The sequence below is a fragment of the Heterodontus francisci genome, chromosome 2 (genome assembly GCF_036365525.1).
Source record: "Heterodontus francisci isolate sHetFra1 chromosome 2, sHetFra1.hap1, whole genome shotgun sequence".
NCBI lineage: Eukaryota > Metazoa > Chordata > Chondrichthyes > Heterodontiformes > Heterodontidae > Heterodontus > Heterodontus francisci.
This window is the reverse complement of record NC_090372.1, coordinates 111,172,491-111,190,986: the sequence shown is the minus strand read 5'-3', so window position 1 is coordinate 111,190,986 and position 18,496 is coordinate 111,172,491.

Below are 18,496 nucleotides of genomic sequence, written 5' to 3'. Positions count from 1 at the left end.
GGAACAGAGTGCATAATGTTATCCGTGCTCACAAAGCATATTGGCCAGGAATTTTTCATTTGAACTTTCAGTAACAGGCGAATAATGGAGGATAATTTTTCATTCTGTCTTTAAATGAGAGGAAGCAGTGAAAATGTTCATAATTGATTACCAAGGGAGGACTCAGTGACATTTTCTTATAGATGGCTGCAGTGAAACTGTTCATGGTTGAATGTCACTCTCGTACATGGCAGACTGCCTTGCATGAAAAAGAGAGATAGTTATTTCATCCCCCAACCCCACAAAAGAATTCAATATAATTGTGTGCTTTCGCTCAGGAAAAGCTTCAGAAATCTCTTAATGTTTGATACCTTTTTTTAAAGCACAACTATATATATTCCATCAATTTGTGGCTTCAGTGAAGATAACAGTAGGTGAGGAAAAATGAAAGTTTAGTTTAAAATGCAGACAAGTATGTCTTTCTGCTTGACAGCCTGTAACATTTCCATGTACTGCACTTTGCATGGCAGAATATCTGTTAGTAATAGAAATTTCCCACAGTGGAGGTTAATTACTTTACAGCTACAGCAAAATAAATTTCCTGTCAAGCAAAGCGATGGCAATGTGCCTCTTCTACTATATTCACCTGTACTTTTAATACACTGTTAATTTCTGACACATTTAAGTTGTACATTTAGTATCTGTTCTCCTGTACAGCTAAGGCCTCCCAGGTGTAGAGACCATATATGCTAATGTAGAAGTGTGTTCACTTCTCCCCAGTGCATTGTAGGGAAGATTAACTGACCTGTCTTCTGCTTTAAAGAGCAAACCAAAATCTTGCAGGAGAAAGATTGTCTGCAGAAGGGCAATATGTGGCAATACAGCATATGATGTTTAAAACATACAATGCAAAAAGCTATCTGCCCATTGTAAAAAGCAATTCAATGTAGCTCAGGTCACATCTAATAAGGAAGCTGTCACCGGTCACAATGTAAACAGACTACATTTTTGGTGTTAAATATAGTTTAAATGCTGTCATATGGGCCATAGGATTAAAAGCTTTACCTATCAAGCCACAACTCAAATATGCAAGGAAACCAGGATTTATTCAGGACTGTATGGAAATAAAAGAGGCAAAGAATCAGATGTGACACTTGCTATATAGCTTGGGGACGATGAAGTACCAGAGGTGGGAAAAGGAATTACCAACCCAGACAGGGTCTGTCAAAGCCAATAGTGGCTGCTTTATGATTTCTTACAAGCTCTGATTCTACACATCAAATGCAGTAGGCTGCAAAAAACATTCTGTACATATAGCATCATTAGAATTTCAGTGAACACTGGGCGATTGATTCCTCAGATGTGATTTTCAGAAAATAAGGTTGCAGCAGCGTGTCTGAGTTTCAGGTGCAATGTTATCACCTGTATAAACTAATCAAGGCTCTTGTTATAAGCTAATGTGGAAATATAAAGTTGGCTGATTATTTTGTTTTTAGGTCCAACTAGCTCATTTCATCCTGTGTCATCTTCCATCACTGCTTCATACTTCCCAGAACCAGACTCCAGATATAAATAGAGCAATATCACAGTCACATTAATATAATCCTTAAACCTGAATGACCTGTGCCCAAATCGCTCTGAAAAGAAAAGTCAAAATCATGAAAAAGGAGACCATATCTTAATTGAGTATCATGAATAATTTATTTCGAGGCCACTGCTGGCAAGCAGTAGATAGGAAGGACCATTTCTTTTGTAATTCTGTGCAATAATACAAACAATAAACATTAAATATAATTCTTATTCGTTAGTCTTGTGATTCATTTTTAGCTTTTCACAATGTTAAAAAGTTGCTTCAAAATAGGAATGACCTGTTGAGGATAATAACAGCCACAGATCAAAGATCATTACTACTACTGATTACTGGAATCTAATTCTTAAAAATGATTACTATGCTGTTGTTGTATTGCAAGATAATCCTCGAGTGCCTGTGTATACCAGCAAGAATTCAGGCAGGGATCACATAGCTTGGATCTTATGTATTGGTGCCAGGAGACTGCTACCTTGGAACCATGCTACTGTCGTGTGGTTTCCCAAAGCTTTTCTTAAATTTTGCTCGTTAAAATAACATAAGCAGTGAACAATTTTTCATTGAAGCTCTTCACATACAAAACTAGTTGATGTAAAATTTTATCAACCAATGAGAACAATAACAGGGACCATGAGACCGATACAGAAAGGCTGCCAGTCCTTTCAACTATATAATTCCCTAATATTAGGCTTCATATTGCAGCAAATAATCTCCTTGAGAAAATCCAGGAGATACCACAACTGCCACTTTTCAAAGGTATATCGGAGGTTCCACCCCAACAACAGCATCAGCAGAAGACCAATCTGAGCTGGCTCATATGGCGAACAGAACAAGGACAGACTGTTCTCCTAAAATCAGTGAAGAGCATCTGCCTGGCTTGGAGCCATGTATGGTGCAAACTCAACCATTTTGGATGTGGGGTCCTATGGTGCATGGAAAATGACTGTACCTAAAAACTCAGGAACAGCTCTCCGTGTAACTGCATAAAGTTGAGGATGCTGCACATCTAGTGACTGGTTGCTTATTTCATGCTGGTCGACCAGGAGGATTTTCCAAATTCCACATTGCTGCAGAATAGAGCGTATAGAAGTCCTACCTAAAACCCGTGAGATTTTTGACTCATAACTTATTACTTGTATTTTGAATTTCTTTTTCCAATCTTTATTGTACCACTTGTGCATTCACAAATCAGAATATTTCTATTTCCTGTGGTATAAATTCTGCCTGCCACAACCTGCAGCCCATTGATAGGTAGACCCATTCAAAAGACGAGAAGAAATGAAACTGACCTTTCTACCAGAGCGTACTGGATAATGAAGGCTAATTGTCAGCTCCACAGCTTTTAGTCTTTCTTCACGTGCTCATATTCTTTGCATATTATTGGATCTAAGATGAGAAGTGACGATACACCAGATTCTGTCCTCTTGGAATATTAGTATTCTTACATTGAGTTACATCGGGCTGGATTTTATGACCTCCCTGCAGCAGGTTTGAAGGCAGGGGGAGTATTTAATTTGGCAGGATGGTGGTGGTTGGGGACCTTGCCACCATCCCGCCTCCACCCCAATTAAATTCATGGTGGGAAGGCCCGTGGAAGGCCTTCCTGCCCCACTGCCAATTGAGGTACTTAAGTGGGCAATTAATTCCCAATTCAGGGCCTCATCCCGCCACCGCTGGCATAAGTTCAGTGGCAAACAGGCCTGTCGCCACACGGGAAGCATGACAAGCAAACACCTGTGGTTGCTTGCCAGCTCCTGGAAGGGTGGGTGGTGGGGGGGGGGGGTTGTGGGGGGCTGTCCCTCATTCAAAGGCACTTAGTGCCTGATCAAGGGACCTGGCATTGGGAAAAGTCATAGAGTCATAGAGAGATACAGCACTGAAGCAGGCCCTTCGGCCCACCGAGTCTGTGCCCACCATCAACCACCCATTTATACTAATCCTACACTAATCCCATTTCCCTCTCATAACCCCACCTTCCCTCAATTCTCCTACCACCTACCTACACTAGGGGCAATTTACAATGGCCAATTTACCTATCAACCTGCAAGTCTTTGGCATGTGGGAGGAAACCGGAGCACCCGAAGGAAACCCACGCGGTCACAGGGAGAACTTGCAAACTCCACACAGGCAGTACATAGAACTGAACCCGAGTCGCTGGAGCTGTGAGGCGGGCCTGCTGAGAGCCACCCGCTGCCCTTGCTGCCAAACCCCCTAGAAGTTCCTCACTTGCGACCTCCACCCTGCAAAACCCCTCCCGTCATGACACTCCTGTGGCCTGGGTCCCTCGATGATCCGAAGCCTTGGGTAGGGGTACTGCTGGCAGCAGCTACTGCCTCCACAGTGGTGCTGCGGAATAAAAGAGCTGCCGGCCTTTAATTGGCCAGCAGATCTAAACGAGCGGGATTTCCATCTCTGGCGTCCTTAAACCCGGGAAGGCGTACTGCTGCCCAATTAAGTGCCTCATTGGCACGTGATGCAGTGGGCCTTCCCGAAAAGAGGCAACACGAGGCTCTTGCTGCCTCTTCAGCTGGTGGCCGAGACCCCAGTCGCCAACATAAAGTACCACCCATAGAGTCTACAGCACAGGAACAGGCTATTTGGCTCAATTTGTCTATGCTGGCATTTACAGTCCACATGTGCCTCCACCCACGCTCGTCATCTTAACATCTCAGCATATCCTTCTATTCCTTTCTCCCTCGTATGTTTATCTAACTTCCTCTTAAAAGCATCTCTGTTATTCACCTCAATTACTTCTTCTGGTAGTAGGTTCCACATTGTCACCACTCTGGGTAAAGAAGTACCTCCTGAATTCCCTATTGGATTTATCATAGATTATGTTATATAAATGGCTTGTAGTTTTGGATACCCCCAAAAGTGGAAACATTTTCTCTGTGTATATGCTATCAAACCCTTCTTTACCTTAAAGAACTCTATCAGGTCATCCCTCAGCCTCCTCTTTTCAAGAGAAAGATTAGCTCCAACATGTTCAATCTTTCCTGATAGGTATAATCGCTCAGTTCTGATATCATCCCTGTAAATTCTTTTTGCACTTTCTCCAGTGCCTCTATATCCCTATTATAAAACGACTATGGTTGGGATCTTGTGGAGGTGGTGGGCCTCCAGACCTTGGGGCAAAAATACAGGGGGAACCCCGCCTAGGCCTTTTTGCGCCCCCACCCGATGCAATCCTCCATTGTTCTGGAGGCAAAGTTTCTGGAGTCGGGATCTGTGTCCCTTTAAAGATGGGCATCCTGCCTCCAAGAGCTGCTGGCCAATCACAGGGCTGGAAGCTCAGCAGTATCGGCTGCACCAGTGGAAGCAGTGGCCACTGCAGGTACTGCAGAGGCCTTGGAGCCAGGCCCAGCGTTGGAACCCTGGAACTCAGGTAAGTGAGGTGGGGTCACTGGGGCTAGTCTGGAAGGCCCCAGCAAGGGGGAGTGGGGAGGTTGGTATGAAGTCCAGGGGGAGTAGGGGGGGCCATGGAGGTATAGGTTTTGCTGGCGAAGGTCGCCCTGGGCCACAGGTTGCCTACGGAGGAGGAATCCCACCACGCCCACAGGAAGGTAATCTCGTTTTTACTAGGCGCCCTCCCCGCATGGCAGAGGCACCTCCCCGCCGCTGGTTAGATCCCAGTAGCGACAGGAAGAGGCCCTTCGGTGCCCGTTAATAGGCCACTTAAGGGACTCAATTGGCCTCTGTGCGGAAAGGCCGTCGCTGGCCTATATTGCCCCCGGCAAGATCGCTTGGTGATGGGGCAGCGACGGGCACCCTCCGTGCCAGCCACCCATTGCAATTCTATGGGCCCCCCCACCTCTGAACCTACCTCAGAGGGGCCCATAAAATCCAACCCTATAACTGCGGAAAGTATTCAAAGTGTGATCGAAATAAGGTTCAGTAGAAGTATAGCAACACTTGCCTACTTTTCAATTCTATTCCTCAAAGAATTAACCCCAGTGACTTTTTGCTTTTTTATGACCTTATTTACCTGCATCACTACTTTGAATGATTTGTATATCTGTATCACTAAATCCTTTTGTTCCTCTACCCCATTTATTCTTTTATTTTCCATGGAGCATGTGGCCTCCTTATGCTTCCTAGCAAAATGCACTACCTTATAATTATCTATATCGAAATTCATTTGCTAATTACACAACTATTTTGCAAGTTTATGAATGCGTCCCTGAATTATGCTGCAGTCTTCCTCAGCATTAACTGTATCGCCAATTTGGTGTCACCTGCAAATTTTGAAATTGCACAACTTATTCCAGGGTCCAAACTACTAATATAAATCATAAACAACTGTGGTCCCAGCGCCAATACCTGCAGAACACTACTTCCCACCTTTTGCAGTCTGAGAAGCTATTCTTAATCTCGACTGCTTTCTGTTTTGTAGTCAGCTTGCAATCCATTCTGTTACTGGTCCCCTGACTCCACATGCTCTGGCCTTGCAAATCAAGTAATTAATTATTTTTCCTCTGATCTACGGATTACTTTTCTTTATTCTTTCACAGGATGTGGACGTCACTGGCAAGGCCAGCATTTATTGCCCATTCCTAATTGCCCTTGAGAAGCCGATGGTGAGCTGCTTTTTTGAACCGCTGCAGTCCTTAGGATGTATGTACACCGACTGTGCTGTTAGGAAGGGAGTTCCAGGATTTTGACACAACGACAGTGAAGGAACGGCTGCTAGTCAGAATGGTGTGTGGCTTGGAGAACATAAGAACATAAGAAATAGGAGCAGGAGTAGGCCATTCAGCCCCTCAAGCCTGCTCCGCCATTCAATGAGATCATGGCTGATCTGTCCCAGGCCTCAACTCCTCTTTCGGGCCTGCTCTGCCTAACCCTCGACTCCCCAAGATTTCAAAAATCTATCTACCTTCTCCTTAAAAACATTTAGTGACCTAGCCTCTACAACTTTCTGAAGCAGAGAATTCCAGAGATTCACCACCCTCTGAGAGAAGAAATTCCTTTGCATCTCAGTTTTAAATGTGTGCCCCCTTATTCTGTAATTATATCCCCTAGTTTGAGATTCTCCCACTAGTGGAAACATCTTCGCAACATCTACCCTGTCGAGCCCCCTTAAAATCTTATATGTTTCTATAAGATCACCTCTCATCTTCTAAACTCCAATGAATAAAGGCCTAACCTGTTTAGCCGTTCTTTTTTTTTTAGAATTAGATAAGACAACCCCTTCATCCTAGGAATCAGCCTAGTGAACCTTTTCTGAACTGCCTCCAATGCTAGCATATCCTTCTTTAAATACGGGGACCAAAACTATACGCAGTACTCCAGGTATCGCCTCACCAAAACCTTGTACAGTTGTAACAGGACTTCCCTATTTTTAAACTCTAACCCTGTATCAATAAAGGCCAAAATTCCATTTGCCTTCCTAATTACTTGCTGCACCTGCATGCTAGCGTTTTGTGTTTCATGCACAAGAACACCCAGATCCCTCTGTACTGCAGTATTTTGTAGTCTTTCTCCATCTAAATAATAATCTGTCTTTTTATTTTTCCTACCAAAGTGGATGACCTCACACTTTCCCACATTGAGCTCCATCTACCAAGTTTTTGTCCACTCACTTAACCTATCTATATCCCTTTGCAGATTTTTTGTGTCCTCATCACTACATGCCTTCCCACCTATTTTTGTATCATCAGCAAACTTGGATACACGACACTCTGTCGACTCCTCTAAGTCATTAATGCAGATAGTAAATAGCTGAGGCCCTAGAACCGATCCTTGTGGCACCCCACTAGCTACGGCTTTCCAACCTGAAAAAGACCCATTGATCCTGACTCTCTGTCTTCTGTGTGTTAGCCAATCCTCAATCCATGCCAACATTACCCCCAATACCCTGAGCTCCTATATTGTGCCATAACCTTTTATGTGGCACCTTATCAAACGCCTTCTGAAAATCCAAATACGCTACATCTACCAGTTCCCCTTTATCCACTCTACTTATTAGATCCTCAAAGAACTCTAACAAATTTGTCAAACATGATTTCCCCTTCATAAAACTATGTTGACTCTGATTGCATTATGTTTTTCTAAATGTCCTGCTATTTCTTCCTTAATAATCGACTCAAGCATTTTCCCAATGATTGATGTTAAGCTAACTGGTCTATAGTTTCCTGCTTTCTGCCTCCCTCCTTTCTTGAATAAGGGTGTCACATTAGCGGTTTTCCAATCCGCTGGTACCCTACTGGAATCCAGTGAGTTTTGGTATATTATGACCAATGCCTCCACTATCTCTGCAGCCACTTCTTTTAAAACCTTTGGATGCAGGCCATCAGGTCCTGGCGACTTGTCTGCCTTTAGTCCCATCAGTTTGTCCAGCACCTTTTCCCTCGTGATAGTGATTGTTACAAGTTCCTCCCTCCCATTAACACATTACTCATCTATTATTGTTGGGACGTTTATAGTGTCCTCCACTGTGAAGACTGATGCAAAATATTGGTTTAAATTATCTGCCATTTCCCTGTTCCCTGTTATGAATTCCCCATCCTCATCCTCTAAGGGTCCCACACTTACTTTAGCTACTCTCTTCCTTTTAATATACCCATAGAAGCACTTAGTGTTTGTTTTTATATTTCTTGCCAATTTACTCCCATAATCAATTTTCTCCCGGGGAGCTTGCCGGTTGTGGTGTTCCCATGCATCTGCTGCCCTTGCCCTTGCCCTTCCAGGTGGTAGAGGGTGCGGGTTTGGAAGGTGCTGTCGAAGGAGCCTTGGTGAGTTGCTGCATTGCAGCTTGTGGATGATACACACTGCTACTACTGTCCGTCAGTGGTGGAGGGAGTGAATATTGAAGGTGGTGGATAGGGTACCAATCAAGTGGGCTCCTTTATCCTGGATGGTGTCGAGCTTCTTGAGTGTTGTTGCTGCTGCATTTATCCAGGCAAGTGCAGAGTATTCCATCACACTCCTGACTTGTGCCTTGTAGATGGCAGACAGGCTTTGGGAAGTCAGGAGGTGAGTTACTTGCCCCAACATTCCCAGCCTCTGACCTGCTCTTGTAGCCACAGTACTTATATGGCTACTCCAGTTCAATTTCTGGTCAATGGTAACACCTATGATAGTGGGGGATTCAACGATGGTAATGCCATTGAATGTCAAGGGGAGATGGTTGGATTCTCTCCTGTTGTAGGTGGTCATTGACTGGCACCTGTGTGGGGTGAATGCTACTTGCTTCTTATCAGCCCAAGACTGAATGTTGCCCAAGTCTTGTTGCATATGGACAAGGACTGCTTCAGTATCTGAGGAGTCGTGAATGGTGCTGAACATTTGCAATCTTCAGCAAACATCCCCACTTCTGACCTTATGATGGAGGGAAGGTCATTGACGAAACAGCTGAAGATGGTTGGGCCTAGGACACTACTCCTGCAGTATTGCCCTGGGACTGAGATGACCAACCTCTAACAATCACAACTATCTTCCTTTATGCTAGGCTGTAATGAGATCAGGAGCTGAATGGCCCTGGCGGTACCCAAACTGAGTGTCAGGTGAGCAGGTTATTGCTGAGTAAGTGCTGCTTGATAGCACTGTCAACAACCCCTTCCATCACTTTGCTGATGATCGAGAGTAGACTGATGGGGTGATAATGGCTGGGTTGGATTTGTCCTGCTTTTTGTGGATAGAACATACCTGGGCAATTTTCCACATTGCCGGGTAGATGGCAATATTGTAGCTCTACTGGAACAGCTTGGCCAGGGGTGCATCCAGTTATGGAGCATAGGTTTTCAGTACTATTGCCAGAATGTTGTCAGGGCCCATAGCCTTTGCAACATCCAGTACGTTCAGTCATTTCATGATATCACGTGGAGTGAATTGAATTGGCTGAATACTGGCATCTCTGATGCTGGGACCTAAGGCGGAGGCCGAGATGGATCATCCACTCAGCACTTCTAGCTGAAGGTGGTTGCAAATGTTTCAGCCTTGTCTTTTGCACTGATGTGCTGGGATCCCCCATCATTGAGAATTTGCGGAGCCACCTCCTCCCATTAGGTGTTTAATTGTCTACTAGCATTCATGACTGGATGTGGCAGGACTGCAGAGTTTTGATCTGTTCCATTGATTGTGGGATTGCTTAGCTCTGTCTATTGCATGCTGCTTCCGCTGCTTGGCATGCATGTAGTCCTGTGTTGTAGCTTCACCAAGTTGACACCTCATTTTTAGGTATGTCTGGTTCTGCTCCTGGCATGTCCCCTGCACTCTTCATTGAACCTGGGCTGATCTCCTGGCTTCATGGTGATGGTAGAGTGGGGATTTGCTGAGCCATGAGGTTACAGATTGTGGTTGAATACAATTCTGCTGCTGCTGATGGTCCACAGCACCTCATGGATGCTCAGTTTTGAGTTGCTAGATCTGTTTGACATCTATCCCATTCAGCACGGTGGTAGTGCCACACAACAGCTTGAGTTATAAAGACAGATTGGATCGGCTGGGTCTGTTTTCCCTGGAGCGAAGGAGGCTGAGAGGGGACATGATAGAGGTATATAAAATTATGAGAGGTATAGATAAGGTAGGTAGCCAGAGTCTGTTTCCCATGGTCAGGGTGACTAAAACTAGAGGGCATAGATTTAAGGTGAGAGGGAAGACGTTTAAAGGGGATCAAAGGGGTACATTTTTCACACAAAGAATAGTGGGTATCTGGAATGAGCTGCCTGAGGAGATGGTGGAGGCAGGAACAGTAGCAACATTTAAGAGGCATCTGGACAGGTACTTGAATGAGCTAGCAGAGAGGGATATGGAATTAATGCAGGCAGGTGGGATTAGTATAGAAAGGCATTATGGTCGGCATGGCGCGGTGGGCCGAAGGGCCTGTTTCTATGATGTACGACTCTATGACTCTATAACACGATGGTGGGTATCCTCAATGTGAAAACAGGACTTTGTTACCACAAGGACTCTGCGATCGTCAGTCCTACCAATACTATTATGGAGAGATGCATCTGCGACACGTAGATTGGTGAGGACGAGGTCAAGTGGGTTTTTCCCTCTTGTTGGTTCCTTCACCATCTGGTGCAGACCCAGTCTAGAAGCCATGTTCTTTAGGACTCGGCCAGTTGTGGTGCTACCAAGCCACTCATCGTGATGGACATTTGAAGTCCCCAACCAGAGCACATTCTGTGCCCTTGCTATCCTTAGAGCTTCTTCCAATTGGTGTTCAAAATGGAGAAGCACTGATTCATCAGCTGAGGGGGAGGGGGGTGAGTGGCTGTAGGTGGTAATCAGCAGGAGGTTTCCTTGCCTATGTTTGACTTGATGCCATGAGACTTCATGGGATCCAGAGTCGATGTTGAGGACTCCCATGGCAACTCCCTCCCAACTGTATACCACTGTACCTCCACCTCTGGTGGGTCGGTCCTGCCAGTGGGAAAAGACATATCCAGGAATGGTGGTGTCTGGGACATTGTAACATATGATTCCGTGAGTATGACTATGTCAGGTTGTTGATGACTAGTTTGTGGGTCAGCTCTCCCAATTTTGGCACAGGACCCCAGATGTTAGTAAGGAGGACTTTGCAGGGTCAACAGGGCTGGTTGTTCTGCAGTCGTTTCCGATGCCTAGGTCTATGCTGGGTGGTCCATCTGGTTTTATTCCTTTTAGACTTTTCTCTCACAGTTTGGTCAATTTAGTGGGTTGCTAGGCCATTTCAGAGGGCAGTTGAGAGTCAACTACATTGCTGTGAGTCTGGAGTCACATGTAGGCCAGACCAGGTAAGGTCAGCAGATTTCCTTCCCTAAAGGGCGTTAGTGAACTAGATGGATTTTTATGACAATTGACAATGGTTTTATGGTCACCATTACTGAGAACGCCTTTTCAAATTCCATATTTATTAACTGAATTTAAATTGCACCCGTTATCATGGTGGGATATGAGCCTGTGTCCCTGAAGCATTAGCGTTGGCCTCTGCATTGCTAGTCCAGTGACATTACCACTCCGACACTGCCTCCCTTTAATAGATTACTACTATTTATTTATATGCAAGGATCAGATCAATTAATTCTCCTAACATTTTACTGCAAGTTGCAGTTAGTCCAAGTCCCCTCTCGATATCTCATTGATTTGTCAGTACCTAACAGCAGCAGGAGAATTTTGAAGAAATGTGCACATTTTGGAGACTTCTATTCCCTCAGGAAATCCACCTGACTTTGTTTTTCTTCAAGAGCAATTTTTGTTATTGTTCTTTCTAGATTCTAACCATTTTAGCTCCAGCTTTTTCACTAATTTTGAGGATGAACATTTAGTGCCTGCTCCCTATGATATAATTTTCAACTGTCAAAAGCCTTCTATGCTAAACAGCTCTGACACAGCTGGCCTCATGATGCAGGGAACCATCTCCTCAGTTGGCCTCAAGGGATGAAGGCGTGCCTGTCCCCTGCCATTTCAGCTTTTCTCCCTTTTATTTCTCCCTCCTTGCCCTACTAGAGCGAGGGCAGACTGTCAGTGATTGTGTGGCACTGTTTGGATGATGTGCCTGCCATAGCTAAATAGCTGGAGGTATGTGGAGGCAGCAAGAAGAAGGTGTGAGGCTGGCATCATTGGAAAGTGTGTGAGAATGAGGTGGTGCATCTGAATATTCGGCATGAATTCCTAGTGCCATGGACCGCAGATGGGCAAGTGATAGAGGTGTGGTGTATTGAGCAGTGTGAAAGGTTGGTGGTGTGGTGGGTATGAGATTTCATGTGAAGATGCATTCAATGACCTTGAACACGCATGTCAGGTTATTCCACTTCTATTTATTAACTGTCCACCTCCATGACTATGGCCCCCAGCTCTGCATCTGTGAACTGCCCTGGTGCTCCACGTCCCTTCTCCCCAGTTGCAGCACTGACAGCCAATGGCAGCCTCTTTTCATTCAATGAAGCTTCCCTTTAAGAGAGACAGACTGCCTTTAAGAGCTGGAGGCTTGCTGTAACATGTTCTAGTCTCGCACACTGTTAGGTTCCCTATAGTGCCTGCAGCCAGCCATGCTTCCACTGAAATCATTCAAATAAGGAGGCAGCACAAAGTTTGCCTGCTGCCTGCCTCAATGGGAGCGGGTGTGGGCAGATCATGAGTCACAACTCCCGCACCCGAAAACAGGTGCCAATGAATTTCTAGCCCTTAATACCTAAAGTTGCACTCCCACTGCTTGAGGTGATTTCGAGGTTGTCAGATTAGTCATTAATAGAGTTCTGATGTGTCATTTTCTGTAAGTATCATCACTTTTTATATTATTTTTCAGGGAAAATAGCTAAGGAAAGGAGCATTCAATACTAACACTGCATTCTATTCAGCATGGCTGGCTGATTCCCAGCAATTCAAATCTTTTTAGTCAAATCATTACATACTAGTTAATTTCCCTGGACAATGTACACAATGAGTCAGGACTAAGTGTAATCTTCAGGTGAAGCAGGCTGAGAGGGCAAGGGGTAATTTGGGCCAGGAATAGACATAATGTGGTACCTATTTAAAGGTTATAATTTCTGTTCTTATTGTTCTGTACTCTGATTTTATATTACTATTTTGAATTAAATAACAAAAATGACAGCATTTTGGAAGCTGAAAAGTAGTAATGGTTGGAGTGCAGTGCTTCCTCTGCAGTACAGAGTGAGGAGATGGAAGATGTAAGACTGAGTGACTACAGCGGCACCTCGAGTGGAAGAGTTTAATTACAATGGTACTGGTTTACATGGACAATTTGCCTTACAACTGTGGTCAATGGGGAAATGTTGACACAAAATTATGAAAAAATGTGACACAGGAAGCTTTTAGGCAAGATGTGCATACAGCTGTAAGCTTTTTAAATATAAATAATAATATTTCCAATTGATTAATTTAGTACTAATCACCTCATAAATGTTCCAATTGTAGAATCTGAGTTATATTAAACCTATATACTTATTTGTAATTACATGGTAACAGAGTTACTCTCTTGTAATGCAGAACTTTGAGGCTTTAGCAGGAGAAATCTTGGAACTCAGATATAAATGAAATTTTTTTTATATACATCACTTATATAAAAGGGACAATCTGAAATTTAAGGATACAGAGACAAATTTAACATAAGTAATTCTGGGTATCGGGGATTTAAATTATAAGATTAGATTCAGGAGTTTCTGTTTTATTTAAGATTTTGAGATGATTGAGATGGGATTTTCAAGATTATGAAAGCTTGAGGCAAAATTGATCCAGGTACCTTGTTCATTCACACAGAAGGTTTAAATACAAAAGTGCACAGGTCAAAATATAGCAAGTTAGGGACAATCTGAAATTCCTCTGGGGCGAAATGTCCCTTTGAATAAAAAGTGAGAGCATATTTACTTTTTCATGCAATTAACACCGAGCTACTGAATGCAGCTTTTATTTCTGAGAATACAATATTGTGATCAGAATAAAGTATTTTCTGATATTTTGTTCAAAAGAAGAATTATACAAATACATTTATTGGGTAATTGCACTGCCCAATGTGGCACAGGAAGGTCCCAGTTTCCATCTCTGGTCTGTGTTGTTTAGTTGAGCAAAGTTGAGCTTTAGAAAGAAAAAAATAAAATTAGCTTGGATTTTCATTCCAGATCATTGTCCAGTTCCCCCTGCTGGAAACTGCATAGGCTGAATTTAATGAGCCTGACACTGGTCCCGGCATCGGGCACAGGAAAGGGTGGCGTTTCTGTGTGTCATATGTGCAGCCATGCCATCACGATTACGTGGTGGATGGCCATTTAGCACAATAGAGGCGCCGATCATCCTCAGTCACGTGGCATGCACTGGAGGCGAGATGCTGATTACAGTGGATCAGGTGTTGGCACCATCTTTGAAAGCCTGTCAGTCCTGCAATCACTCCTTCCTTGCAGTCAATAGAAGCTGTGTGTGCTGTGAAGCATAAAAATTTACAGTGCTGTTTCCTAGATCACCCAAGCCCCCACCTAGAAAAAGTGGACAGGATGGTAGAAGATAAACCAAGGGTGACCCCACAGTTCAGTGATGCCTCCCTGCAGATTCTGTTCCAGGCTGCAAGGGAAAGGCAGGAGGTTTTCTTCCCCAGTGATATCAAGAAGAGGTCCTCCCACCTGAACAAGCAAGCCTGAGTTCAGCAGCCGTCAGGTCACCTAACACAACTGGGCCCAGTGCAGGAAGAGGGTCAATGACCTCCTGCATTCAGCCAAGGTGAGTTCTACATTCCAATGCTCTTCTTGGGGTTTGCTTGTGCCCACAGGGGGTGTGACATGGTGAGGGCGCCGCTGCCATCATGATGACAGAGAGGTTATAACCTCATGATGACAGATGCGTGGCTGCATCTGGGCCACACGCCACCCTCGTTCATAGCTCACCCCCAGTAAATCCCAAAACAGCGTGTATCATCATGGGATAGATCAGATCCCCCATTTGGGGATGAGGGGCCCATAGTAGCAGAACTGTCACGGTGATACTTATGCAAATGTATAATTTCTCCATCATTCCTCTTGCAGGAGGAGAGGGCCCATAACAGGAGGGAGGCAATCAGGACTGATGGATCAGTCTCTGACATTCATCCTCTAAGCCAGGTTGAGGAAGAGGCTTTAGAACTGTCAGGGAGCCAGGGCAATGTGCAATATCTGACAGGGAGACTAGAGTCCCTGTGCAAGACAGCGATTATTTCCATGCATCGGAATGTACATGAATTATGGAGAACCGCATCAGACATGTTTGCCATAACGGGACATGTGCTGCCTAACCCACACATGTTTCTGTTCTCTCATGCAGGTCAGCGTTCACAGGGACATCTGTCAATCTCTGAGGAGGAGGACGACTCAGAGGATGCACTGTTCCATGACTCTCCTGCACCTTCCACCATTGCAGATACTTTCACCTTGGTGGGTAATCTATCGACATTAGATTCAGGGTCACAAGCTGGTGAGAGCACCACACATGTGCCTGAGCAGCTGGCTGAGGCTGAGACTGCCGAGGCCACTGGCATTCGGAGGACTGTGGGTGGCCAGGCCCACGCTGAGCCCCAGGCTGATGACAAGCCTCTGGTATCGACAGCACAGGGCATGCTGGAGTTGTAGAGAGAGGTAAGACAACATCTGGCAGAGATGCCAGAAGCCATGCACAGCCATGTGTGGACGATGAAGGAGTCTATCGAGACCATAACTGCTGCCATGTTCAAGGCATACAAACGCATGGCTTCCTCCATCGAAAAGTTGGCGACCTTCATGGAGAGACAGATTCCACAGATGCGCGAGGACCTGCACTCCATCGCCTTGGCCATGAGCTCAGCTCAGCAGTGACAAGGTGAGAGAAGAACTAGGAGCCTGGAGACTTCTCCTGCTCCTTGCCCTTCTCTGGTGAGCAAGGAAGCTCAAGTGATCCTTGAAAGGGAGGAGGAGAGGCTGCCCTCCACATCTGGGCCCCCCCCCCCCTCAGGGCACTCTGAGTGTTAACAGTGGCTTCTCAGCTCCTCCATCAGTGAGCCCAGCTCCAGCAGCCATGACATTTGAGGAGGTTCCAGCACCAGTGCAGCCTCAGGCAGCCGGGGCCTTCCAGGCCTCAGGCAGCCTGAGGATGGCTGTTGAAGTCAACTCAGGCCAAGGGGTGTCCAGATAAATACTGAAAACTACCACAAACGGAGCCACAGATTAGGTTTGAAAAAGCCAGCAGATATGAGATGGGCCTGAGTCCAGCAGATGGGGCTAAACCTCCGTTTATCTCCTTCAGAGAGGACAGTGATCACCCCAAGAGGAGGATGAGTGAGCACAGCTGCTAGTGCAGGGAATACACCATTTATGAGCACCCACAAACATACTAACAAAAGCATCTAGCCACACTTGGGTGGTTTCCAGGTGTTGCAAATATGTTCATTGGAATTTAATTAAATGCTCCCTGGAGAGCTATAGTCTTTGCTGATGGTGTCGCTCAGACATTTGGAGGTAGGTGATGCAAATTCTGTAGACTCTCTGGCATACGTGGACCCTTCTTGGCCTGCCTGGCTGCTACTTCTCTCATTGTGGAGCTTCAGGGTCAGGCTCAGCTGCCTCTTGGGCCTGTGTCCGACAGAGGTGCCTCAACACACCAAGAGGATCCAAAAACACAGGTATATGAGACCCATGGCAGATGCCCTGGGGCCTTTGGATCGCTTCAGATGCAGAGACAAGCCTGCCTTGGCAACTATGTGCCTCAAGACTAAAAGTTACTTTTGGCCTGCTATCTTTTCCAGCAGTATGAGACACCACACACAGTAATACAGCATTTATGATATCCTTTAATGCCCACCAACAACCAGCCTAAATCCATGCAGAATCCCTGATAGACACACTGCCTTGCAGAGCCCCTGATACACACAGCCCCCTTGCAGAGCCTACATCAGCAGAGCAACAACGGCCTCAGAACCCCCCACTTCCCTATTAGATTTGATTAGTGATACAGCACTGAAACAGGCCCTTCGGCCCACCGAGTCTGTGCCGAACATCAACCACCCATTTATACTAATCCTACACTAATCCCATATTCCTACCAAACATCCCCACCTGTCCCTATATTTCCCTACCACCTACCTATACTAGTGACAATTTATAATGGCCAATTTACCTATCAACCTGCAAGTCTTTTGGCTTGTGGGAGGAAACCGGAGCACCCGGAGAAAACCCACACAGACACAGGGAGAACTTGCAAACTCCACACAGGCAGTACCCGGAATTGAACCCGGGTCCCTGGAGCTGTGAGGCTGCGGTGCTAACCACTGCGCCACTGTGCCGCCCCATGCTGCAATGGTCAGGATATCTCCCCGTCATGGCACTGAGGTCTCTCGTCTTGGTGCCACAAGCTTTTATCAGTCGCAAAGCTGAAGGCACGTGAGTGCCACATGCCCTTCACAAGATCACAGTCCAGTCATTAAATCATGAATAATTACATTTAAATTAATGTTAAACAGCATTTCAGCAATTTAAATTTTTTTCCGTCGCATTGGGGCATCCATACTACCATGGTATTTCCCCTCCTCTGACGAAATTGAGAAACTGCAGAACAACATCAGATTTCAGGGTGGATGGCTCCGCTGCGATTCTCTGTCCCCCCATGCCACCATACCCACCTTAAACGCCGCAAAAAATTCAGTCCTATGGGCTGGATTTCGTTGTGCTAGCGGAACTCCCAACACCAGGCCGAAAAGGCGAGCGGAATTCCACTTTCGAAGCCCCCTGGCCCCGAAACGATCTAATAGTGCTCAGGCACTTAAGTGCCTAGCGCCGTGGTCTCCATCCCTTTAAGGAAGGGGATCCCGTTTCCAAGAGCTGCCGGCCAATCAGAGGGCCAGCAGCTGAGCAGTATTGGCAGTACCACTGGAAGCGGTGGCCACTGCCGGTACTGCAAGAGGTCTTGGACCCAGACCCAACACTGGATCCTGAACTAAAGGTGAGTGAGGTGGGGTCACCAGTTACCGGTCACCAGTCACCGGGGCCAGACCGGCAGGCCCTGGCGAGGGTGGGCATTTAGTGTAGGGGGAGAGGGACTTAATGTAGTGGAGTGTTTCCCAGCGGGTCCTTCCATGGGCCACAGATTGCCCAGGGAGAAGAGTTGCCCTCCCACCACCCCATCATCCCCCCCCCACCCCCACCACAAGCCCCCAGGGAGGTCACCTTGTTTTACTGGGAAACCTCCCTGCGTGACGGAGGCCACCCCTACTGCTGGTTAAATACCAGCGGCATCAAGAAGAGGCCCTTAAGTGGCTGGTAATAGGTCACAGAAGGTCCTCAATTGGTCTCTGGACGGGAAGTCCATCGTCGGCCTATCCCGTCCTCGACTAAATTCTGGTGTAAAGGGTAGGCGACGTGCCCGCCGCCACCCCTCCCCCCACCCCACCCCCGCCTCCCATCACAATTCTGTGGGTCCCCACACCTCTGAACCCGTCTCCGGGGGGCCCATTAAATTCAGCTCTAAGTGTGCAAAGGTTAAATGAGTTCAAAG